We start from the raw sequence: 8308 nt of genomic DNA on the forward strand, positions 1-8308 counted from the left end.
GAGAAAATACCCAAAACGCCAAGGAGAGAAAACTGAATTTTACTTGCACTCAAGTACTTGATGAGCTGACTGTAACTCAGGACCTCAGTGAACATTCCCTTTAAGTTGCACATGAGCACAGGCACACATTTTGTAGCACGAATCCAATCTCTAGTGACTCTTCCAGCTGGTCTTGACTCCAGTCCTGAGATGTACCCCTGCATCTCTCATTCAGGGCCATATCACTCCAGATATACAAAAATAAAGAAAAAATGGAAAGAAAGAAAAGCAAGGAAGGAAAGAAGGAAGGAAGGAAGGAAGACCATGAAAAGAACCAATACAAAGCCCAATTTTAAAGCAAATTTTATTTTTTGTTTCGTCTGCATGCTACTAGTACCATCTCTTAATCTCCGTGTTACTTCAATGCCTTCACGTTGCCCTTTGGCTATCAAAATTTCTCTTGGTGTGAGTCCTCTTGGGCTTGTCTATTCTCCAATGTCATCTGCTCCACAGTTGCATCTCGTCTTCCCTTTTCCACAAAGCTCCCCGCTCCTCATGTGGATCTAAAACAGATGTTAGGAAAGCAATGTGATTGGGCTAAAGCATCTACGCAAAGAATTTCTGAAGCGACGTTTCCCCCTCACCCTAGCCCCATATCTTCCCTAACACGCATACGTATTTATCCTAATGCTGTTTAAATTACAGAAATCACAGGCACAAGCTATCCGGGAAGAGATCTTTTAAAAAAAAGTCTTGGTTTAATGATTTGCAAACACCTGTTTTCAGCTCCAGAATATTCTCTTCAAATAAAACTTATACAGAATCCCAGGTACAAAATAGACAAAAAAAAAAAAAACAGAAGTTCTTGTTGAAGTAATGGCAGGGAAACATAAAGCCCAGCCCTCTTAGTTGCTCTCTCACACAGAATAGCCCCAGACACACAGCCTCAGAATCTCTGTGGCTTGCTTTCAGAGTGAACTTCGAAAACCACTGAAGAATCAAAGATGTCTCAGCTTTCTCTGAGCCTTAGTTAGTGAGAAGAGAAAGAGGCAGAACTTTAGCCACTTGCTTCCATCATGTAAGACAAACTAAAGGCTATAAACAGCTATCCCATTCTCACTCAATGCCAGTGTCCTGTCTATGGTCCACTCTTCCCTTAAAAGAAGGAATCACAGAAAAATCTCTACTTACACACTTGTCCTTCCACTACCAAAACTTTTTCTAAACTCTGATGACTAGAGGACTCCAACTTAATCGTTGACCTAGAACATAAAAGGGACAAATGCCACAAGTGTTAAGGAGTACTGTCCCACCACACGCCCATCTGGGTGAGCAGTGTGGGATAGGTTGCTGAGAGACCAAAGAAAAGACCTGGAGACAGCAAACAAGACATATGGGTTTACTGGGAGTTACTTACAGGGAAGGTCCAGTGGCAGCCAGCTGGACAGCAATGTGCACCCGCTACCACCCCCTGGGAGAAGCTTGCTTAAGTAGGCAGAGGAACTAGGGCTGTGTGCTTGCCAAGGGGGATCATCCCTGTATGACCTGCATTCCAAGCACCAGAGCCTCCCCCCTCCTCAAGACCTTGAGGGTCTTTGTGCCAATTATCCCATGAGAAAGCAGCTGGGTCGGCCAAGCCCAGGACTGCTATCATCATAAGTGTTGGCGTGTAGCCCAGATAAGAAGTTTCAAGGACACATGGCCGTTAAAGGGACATGTCCGCTAATGCCCCTACAAATACCATACTCTTTTAAATGAAATATTCTAAGAGTCAACGTATATGAAGCATAATCAAAATATCTGTAGAGGGGCCAGCCTGGTGGCACAGCGGTTAAGTTCACATGTTCCGCATTGGCATCCCAGGGTTGACTGGTTCAGATCCCGGGTGTGGATCCACACACTGCTTGGCAAGCCATGCCATGGCAGGCCTCCTGCATATAAAAAGTAGAGGAAGATGGGCATGGATGTTAGCTCAGGGCCAGTCTTCCTCGGCAAAAAGAGGAGTATTGGCAACAGATGTTAGCTCAGGGCTAATCTTCCTCAAAAAAAAAAAAAATCTGTAGAATGGTGAAATAAATAAATTATATTTTTAAATAGGTACATTAAATGTATTTCAAACTCCTACTTTAAAATCCTCCTCAATTTTTTTATTTTTGTAATGTAATGGCCTTATTCATTACAAACAGCTTTCCTTTCTCATTAGTTTCAAATTGGGGAGCAGTCAAATCATACATGGACACATATGATGAATAACATATTTTCTGGATGACTGGTACATTTTTACTCACCAAAACTGCCAAATGGCAATGATATTCTCAAGTTGAGTGCTGTCTAAAATGTGATACTTTTAAAGAAGAGTTATAATAATAACAGCATTAGTTAAAATACACTGAACTTACTATGAGGAAAGCCTTATTCTAAGATCTTTTGATATATTTTTACTCATTCAATTCTCATTACAGCCCTGTGCTTTAGTTATTGTTATTGTTTCCAATTTACAGAGGAGGACAAAAAAGCACAAAAAGATTAAGTAACTAACTCACTGTCAAATACGCGGTAAGCAGCAGAGCAGGGGTTTGAACCTACGCAGTGTGGCTTTGGGATTTCTGCTGCTAACCACTATGCAATACTGCCTCATGTAAAACACACGCTAAACCTGTGTGCTCACACTCTACTGGAGCATGAGAATGCATCAACATGCCAGATGGTCATAAAGAAAGAAGGCTAAAATTAGCCCAGGGAATTTGCCCCTCCATTAGAGTCCATTTTGATCACAATTCTTAATTGCTGATGATCCCATTTGTTTATCTCCTGCTCACATAGCTCCCTTTAAAGTCAGACATATATCCAATTTGGAAGTTTAACAAACACGTCAATTTTAACATATCAAAAATAGAAAATCCTAATTTATCCCACCCCACCCCCTGCAAAGATGTTCCTAATACAGTGTCATCTTAGTAAATATTATCTCCACCAGTCCAGTCACTCAGGCTAAAATTGTGGTGTGGTAGATAGCTTCTGATGTGCTCTAATGACCCCTGCTTCTGGCATGCATGCCCTTGTCCTGTGTCCCTACCCTCTGTTAAGTCCATTGTGGGCTGGACCTAATGGCTTGCTTGTGATGAATAGAATACAGCAAAAGTGATTGGATGTCACCTCCATGAGCAGTTTACAAAAGACTGTGACTTCCATCTTGCTAGCAGTCTGTTTTGTGTTAGCACTGTCTGTGTCCCCTCGTGCTTGTTCACTCTAATGAAGCAAGCTGCCGTACTGTGAGATACGTGGCAAAGAGCCCTGTGTGGCAAAGAGCCAAGAGAAACCTCAAGCCAACAGCTTGTGAGGAATTGAATCCTGCCAATAACCAGTGAGTGAGCTAGGAGGCAGAGCCTTCCGAGTTGATCCATGAGATGACTGCAGCCTTCGGAGACACCCAGAGTCAGAGGACTCACTGAGCCATACAGGGATTCCTGACCCAATGAAACTGTGAGATTACCAATGGTGTTGTTTTCAGCCACTAAATTTTGAGGTAATTTGCTATTCGGCAATAAGTAACTAATATTCCTGGAGTCAAACTTGAGTCCTTGCTTTCTCTCACATCTTATATCCCACCTGTTGGCAAATATTGTTGGTTCTTTCTTAAAAATATAACTAGGATCTGATCAATTCTAAATACCTTCACTGAGACACCCTGGATGCAAGCCACCATACTGTCATACTGTAGTACTGCAATAACCTTATAACTGGCTGCTGTCTTTGCCTCCTTGAGTCTATTCTTGATACAACAGCCAAACTGATTCTTTTAAAACATCAACCAGGACTTGCAGCAACGGCAGCCACCTGGTTCTCGGCATCCCTGGCCCTGCAGGTGGCAAAGGTCCTGCTTGCTTTCTCCGTCGTCAGATCTCTAGTTACTCACTGAGCAAGGCTGAGACCAAGCCCGTATATAGAAAACAAGAAAATATCCACAAAATATAAGAATGTCCGAGAGAGATGCTACTTCCTAGAACAGAGAAGACAGCTGTTGACGCAGACTTGCTCGTGTTTACCCCACTGCAACACCGTTTAAATCTTCTTCAACCCCACTTCAAAGCTGTTGAAACGGGTTATCTGATCTTAGAAAGGGGGTTATCTATGGCAAAGGAGGAAATCAAACTTTTAAAGGTCCCTAATTTTATGCATGTGACCCTTGTAAAAATTCAAAAGCACTGCACAGCTCTTAAAGATTTCTGCACTAATTAACCAGCAGCACCAGACTTGTGGGAAATGTGAGTAGCATTTCCCAATTAAAACTGATGTAACTGATAATGTTTCAGCAGAATCGTCCATTCAAAATCCCAAAGCAGGAGTAGTAACCTTATGGAATAAACTTTATAGTCTGAATTTAGATTAGATGAACATGTGAAGAAGAAACATATTAAACTTTCAAGAGAGCAATACTGCAAGACCACAGATGTGCTCACAATCAAAATGACAGAATTATGATCATTCAATTTATCTACTCACAGTTTCATACCTTGAATCTTAAGAAACCAAAGAATAAGAAAAAAGTAAGATGGAACCATATGTGAAGGAATATATATGAAAAAAAACATCGTTAGAAGAAAAATATATACAAAATAAAGCTACCCAAAAGAAACATAGGGGTCTGCCTCATGGCCTAGCAGTTAAGGTCAGCTTGCTGTGCTTCAGTGGCCCAGATTCAGTTCTCAGGCGCAGACCTACACCACTCGGCAGCAGCCATGCTGTGGCGGTGATCCACATACAAAATAGAGGAAGACGGGCACAAATGTTAGCTCAGGGCAAATATTCCTCAAGCAAAAAGAGGAAGATTTGGCAAGAGATGTTAGCTTAGGGCAAATCTTCCTCAGCAAAAACAAAAAAAACAACAAAAAAGCCCATAAAGAACTGTTGGTGCTAAACAAGTTAAGATCACAAAATGTCTGTTCATCTTAAGAATGAGGAGGGAAAGAAAAATTGCATTTCTAAGTACAAAGTATCAATGGAAAGTTTATATTGAATTAACATGAATTATTGTCAAAATATCCACTTAATTGTGAGTTGTATGACAATGCGTATGTGTAATCTACACATGTAATCAAGAATTTGGCTAACCTTTGTCTCTAGTTCCTGGGACATAAACTCTAAATCCTTGGAATTTCCCAAGTGATTGGAGTGTCTTTGTCAGTCGTGGTGAGCACCTGGGGCCACATCTGGTCATTTACACTAACAAGATGACTCAGGATGGGGCTGGCCATGCTAGAAGGACCACCGATGTGATTAGCAAGTTGGGCTTTCAGCAATAGGATATCAGCCCAACATCTAGGGGGCTGAAGATTGACTTCAACCATGTGGCCAATGAATCAATCAATCACAACTACTTAATGAAGCCTCAATAAAAACTCTGGACACTGAAGCCAAACTGAGCATCGCTGGCTAGCAATATTCTTTGAGTATTGTCACAGTTCAATGCTGACAGGACAATGCATCCCCAAGCATGACAGAAGCTTCACATTTGGAACCCTCCTAGACTTTGTCCTTTGCATGTCTTTTCCTTTGGCTGGTTCTAATTTGTATGCTTTTGCTATAACAAAATTGTCACCTTTAAATACAGCAGTTTCCTGAGTTCTCTGAGTCATTATAGCCAATTTTCAAATCTGAGGGTGGTTGTGAGAACCCTCAAATTTGTGGCCAGCTGGATAGAGTGAGCATGGCCCTTGGAACCCCCAAATTTGTGGTTGGTGACGGAGGTGAGAGCAGTCATATGCGGACCATTCCCTCAGACTGTGCAGTTTGCCTAACTCCAGGTACTATCTCAAATTTGGTATAAACTCTCAAATATTTTTTTAAGCTGGTGTTTTATAGTGGAATCTAATTTTTCTTGCTATATATATATGCTCAAAAGAAAAATCAGATGATCCTACTAATCAGTCCCAAATCCTGGAGGGACTCCCACCCTACTCAGTAAAAACCAAAGTCTGTTCAGTGGTCCACAGTGCTATAGAGTGAACAGGCTCCTGGGGCCCTGTGACTTCTCTAACCGCATTTCCTCCTACTCTCCTTCTTTATGAGACTTAGTCATTTTTGGAAAACTGGCCTCTTTGGTGTTTGTGGTGTCCTCATGGCTTTTACGCTTGCTGTTTCCTCTACCTGGACTCTTCTCCCCAATATCAACATAACTCTCTCCCTCACTAATGTCCATCTTTTGCCTCTGGCTTCTTGCAGGACTTTTTTTTTAATCTTTGATTTCCCGTAGTTTGAAAACGACACATCAAGATGTAGTTTTTTGGCCTTTATCCTACTTGATCTTCTCTGAGCTTCCTGGATCTGTAGTTTGGTAGGATTAGGTCTCAGTAGTTTAGTGAGCCTTTGCCTCTGAACTGTGAACTTCACACAAGCTTCTCAGCCTCCCCTCCCTCACCACCCTTAAGTGCGACAGGATGGCTAGAGTGGGCTGGAGTTGGGTATTTCCCTTCCCCCTAGATTAGTTACACTCTGATAAAACCCCAGCAGGTTAGGCTCTGATTAAATAGCTCCTCCTGAGGGCAAGAGTGTTAAGGAGAACAGATGCTCTGGGTTGTTTCAAAATAATTCCTTTTCCCCTCCCCCTGTTGCAAGCATGGGGGAGTTTTCTCTGAATGTCACTATGAGATCCTAGTAGAGCTTTAAGAAATAAAACTCACAAAAATGTGGGGGACCCCATAACTGCGTCGCCGTGGAGTTTTTCTCTCTCAGACTTGCCTACCCTGAGACTCCAGCAATTTATCACAGTTCAGTTTTCCTATCCCAGCGCTGGTTTCTGCAGAGGTTTCTGCTCTGCTGGGCTGTGATTATCTGTATTCACCTGTTAGTCTCTCATATTTGGGGGGCAGTGGTTTGCCCTGTGACCTCACTTCTTTTATGGATCGAAGAAGAGTTGTTGGTTTTCTTAGTTTGTTCAGCTTTTTACTTGTTAGGATAGAGTCATGATTTTCAAGCTCCTTACACATGGAACTGGAAACCAGAAAGCTCCTTCTTGCATCTTTGCTGAACCTTGAAAGTGAAACCTTTGCTAACCATACAACGCCCACGCCTCACTCAGGCTGCCCCTATCCCTGTCTGAAAAGGAATTCTTCAGCTACAGCCCTCTCTCATGACCCCATCAAACCCTCTGGGAGTAGGACATTTGTCACTTTTCTTTCCATGTATGCCTGTTTGCCATAAGGCCAAAAATGACTGTCTATACACGAGTCTCCCTTTTTTCTATCAAAGGGAAACTTTGACTCAAAAGAACATAATGTAATAGAGATTCTGTCCCTAAATCCCAGTAGGAGTGAATATTAATGGCTAATATACCTCTTTTATGATTCACCAGGGCCTCAAAAACAGAGTAAAGGAAGCCAGAGCCCCTCAGAATGACAATGGGGACCCCATGACTCCAAGTACAGAGCAAAGACCTTCACAGTAGAGGAAGTATTCTCTCTCGGTATGAAATAACATTGTACTGTCTCTTAAACAATAATGTTTGTCCTTGGAAGAGAGATGAATACTTTAATAAGCCATTAATTTAATGAGAACAGTAAAGGACTAGCAGGCCTGGAGCTTCAACTAGCAAAAGTATTGAAAAGGCAAGTTGAAGGAAGGGCATTTTTCTGCCTCATTTGATGGGCAAAGGAAGCCACCACCTTCTCTATCCACCTCCACTTACCCCTACCGCCAGAACCTGTGAAACGTGGGGCCAGAGAGCATGAATGCTTGGCATGTCTTTGAGATGGTGTAGCCCAGGTTTGGGGCATTATATGGGCAAGGGTCGAAAGATCCTTCCAGAGCAGATTTCTCGCCATGGAGAGGGATTGGAGCTGCACACTGAGGAGTGTGGATAAAGGGCTGATTAGAGACTTGTGCAACCTGAAGGCAAGAGAGCCAGGGCCGGAAGCAGGGCGGTGCCCCTGGAGACAATCTTCCTGGGTCCAAAGGAAAGACAGTTTGCTGGGACTTTCACTGGAAATTCTTATAAAGGAATGCCATTCAGAAATTGCCCTAATCTTCAGGAAAATTAAAAAAAGGGTATAAATACAACAAAAATACATTTTAGTCAAATGCTGAGTGGCAGAATATTTAATCAAACTTCACCCAAGCAAAGACTGAAGCTAAATAGCTTCATCACAGAATGACTTCTGAGGTGAGAGCATATCTTAATTTATACCAAAAAATTGTGAAATAATATTTGACTATTTACTATACTGTTACTATTATAATAAAATTGACTGTTTTAAAATATAGTGGTCCAATTTTAAAAGTTGACCATTAAAGTGAAAAGGAAAAAATTTCAGCACCATCACCAGCTAACCGC

General features: G+C 41.9%; 1 long non-coding RNA gene and 1 pseudogene across 1 annotated transcript; one reads left to right on the forward strand and one right to left on the reverse strand.

Annotated features, from left to right (window-relative positions):
• Positions 1-325: 325 nt before the first annotated feature.
• LOC111770929 (uncharacterized) lies at positions 326-1511 on the reverse strand. Its single transcript, XR_002804430.2, has 3 exons — positions 1397-1511; positions 1171-1241; positions 326-542 (listed from the first exon to the last, which is right to left on the reverse strand). It is a non-coding gene; the product is annotated as an uncharacterized lncRNA (long non-coding RNA).
• Positions 1512-3969: 2458 nt separating this feature from the next.
• On the forward strand, positions 3970-7423 carry LOC100629663 (small ribosomal subunit protein mS35 pseudogene; annotated as a pseudogene).
• Positions 7424-8308: the final 885 nt, after the last annotated feature.

The sequence above is a fragment of the Equus caballus genome, chromosome 1 (genome assembly GCF_041296265.1).
Source record: "Equus caballus isolate H_3958 breed thoroughbred chromosome 1, TB-T2T, whole genome shotgun sequence".
Taxonomy (NCBI): domain Eukaryota; kingdom Metazoa; phylum Chordata; class Mammalia; order Perissodactyla; family Equidae; genus Equus; species Equus caballus.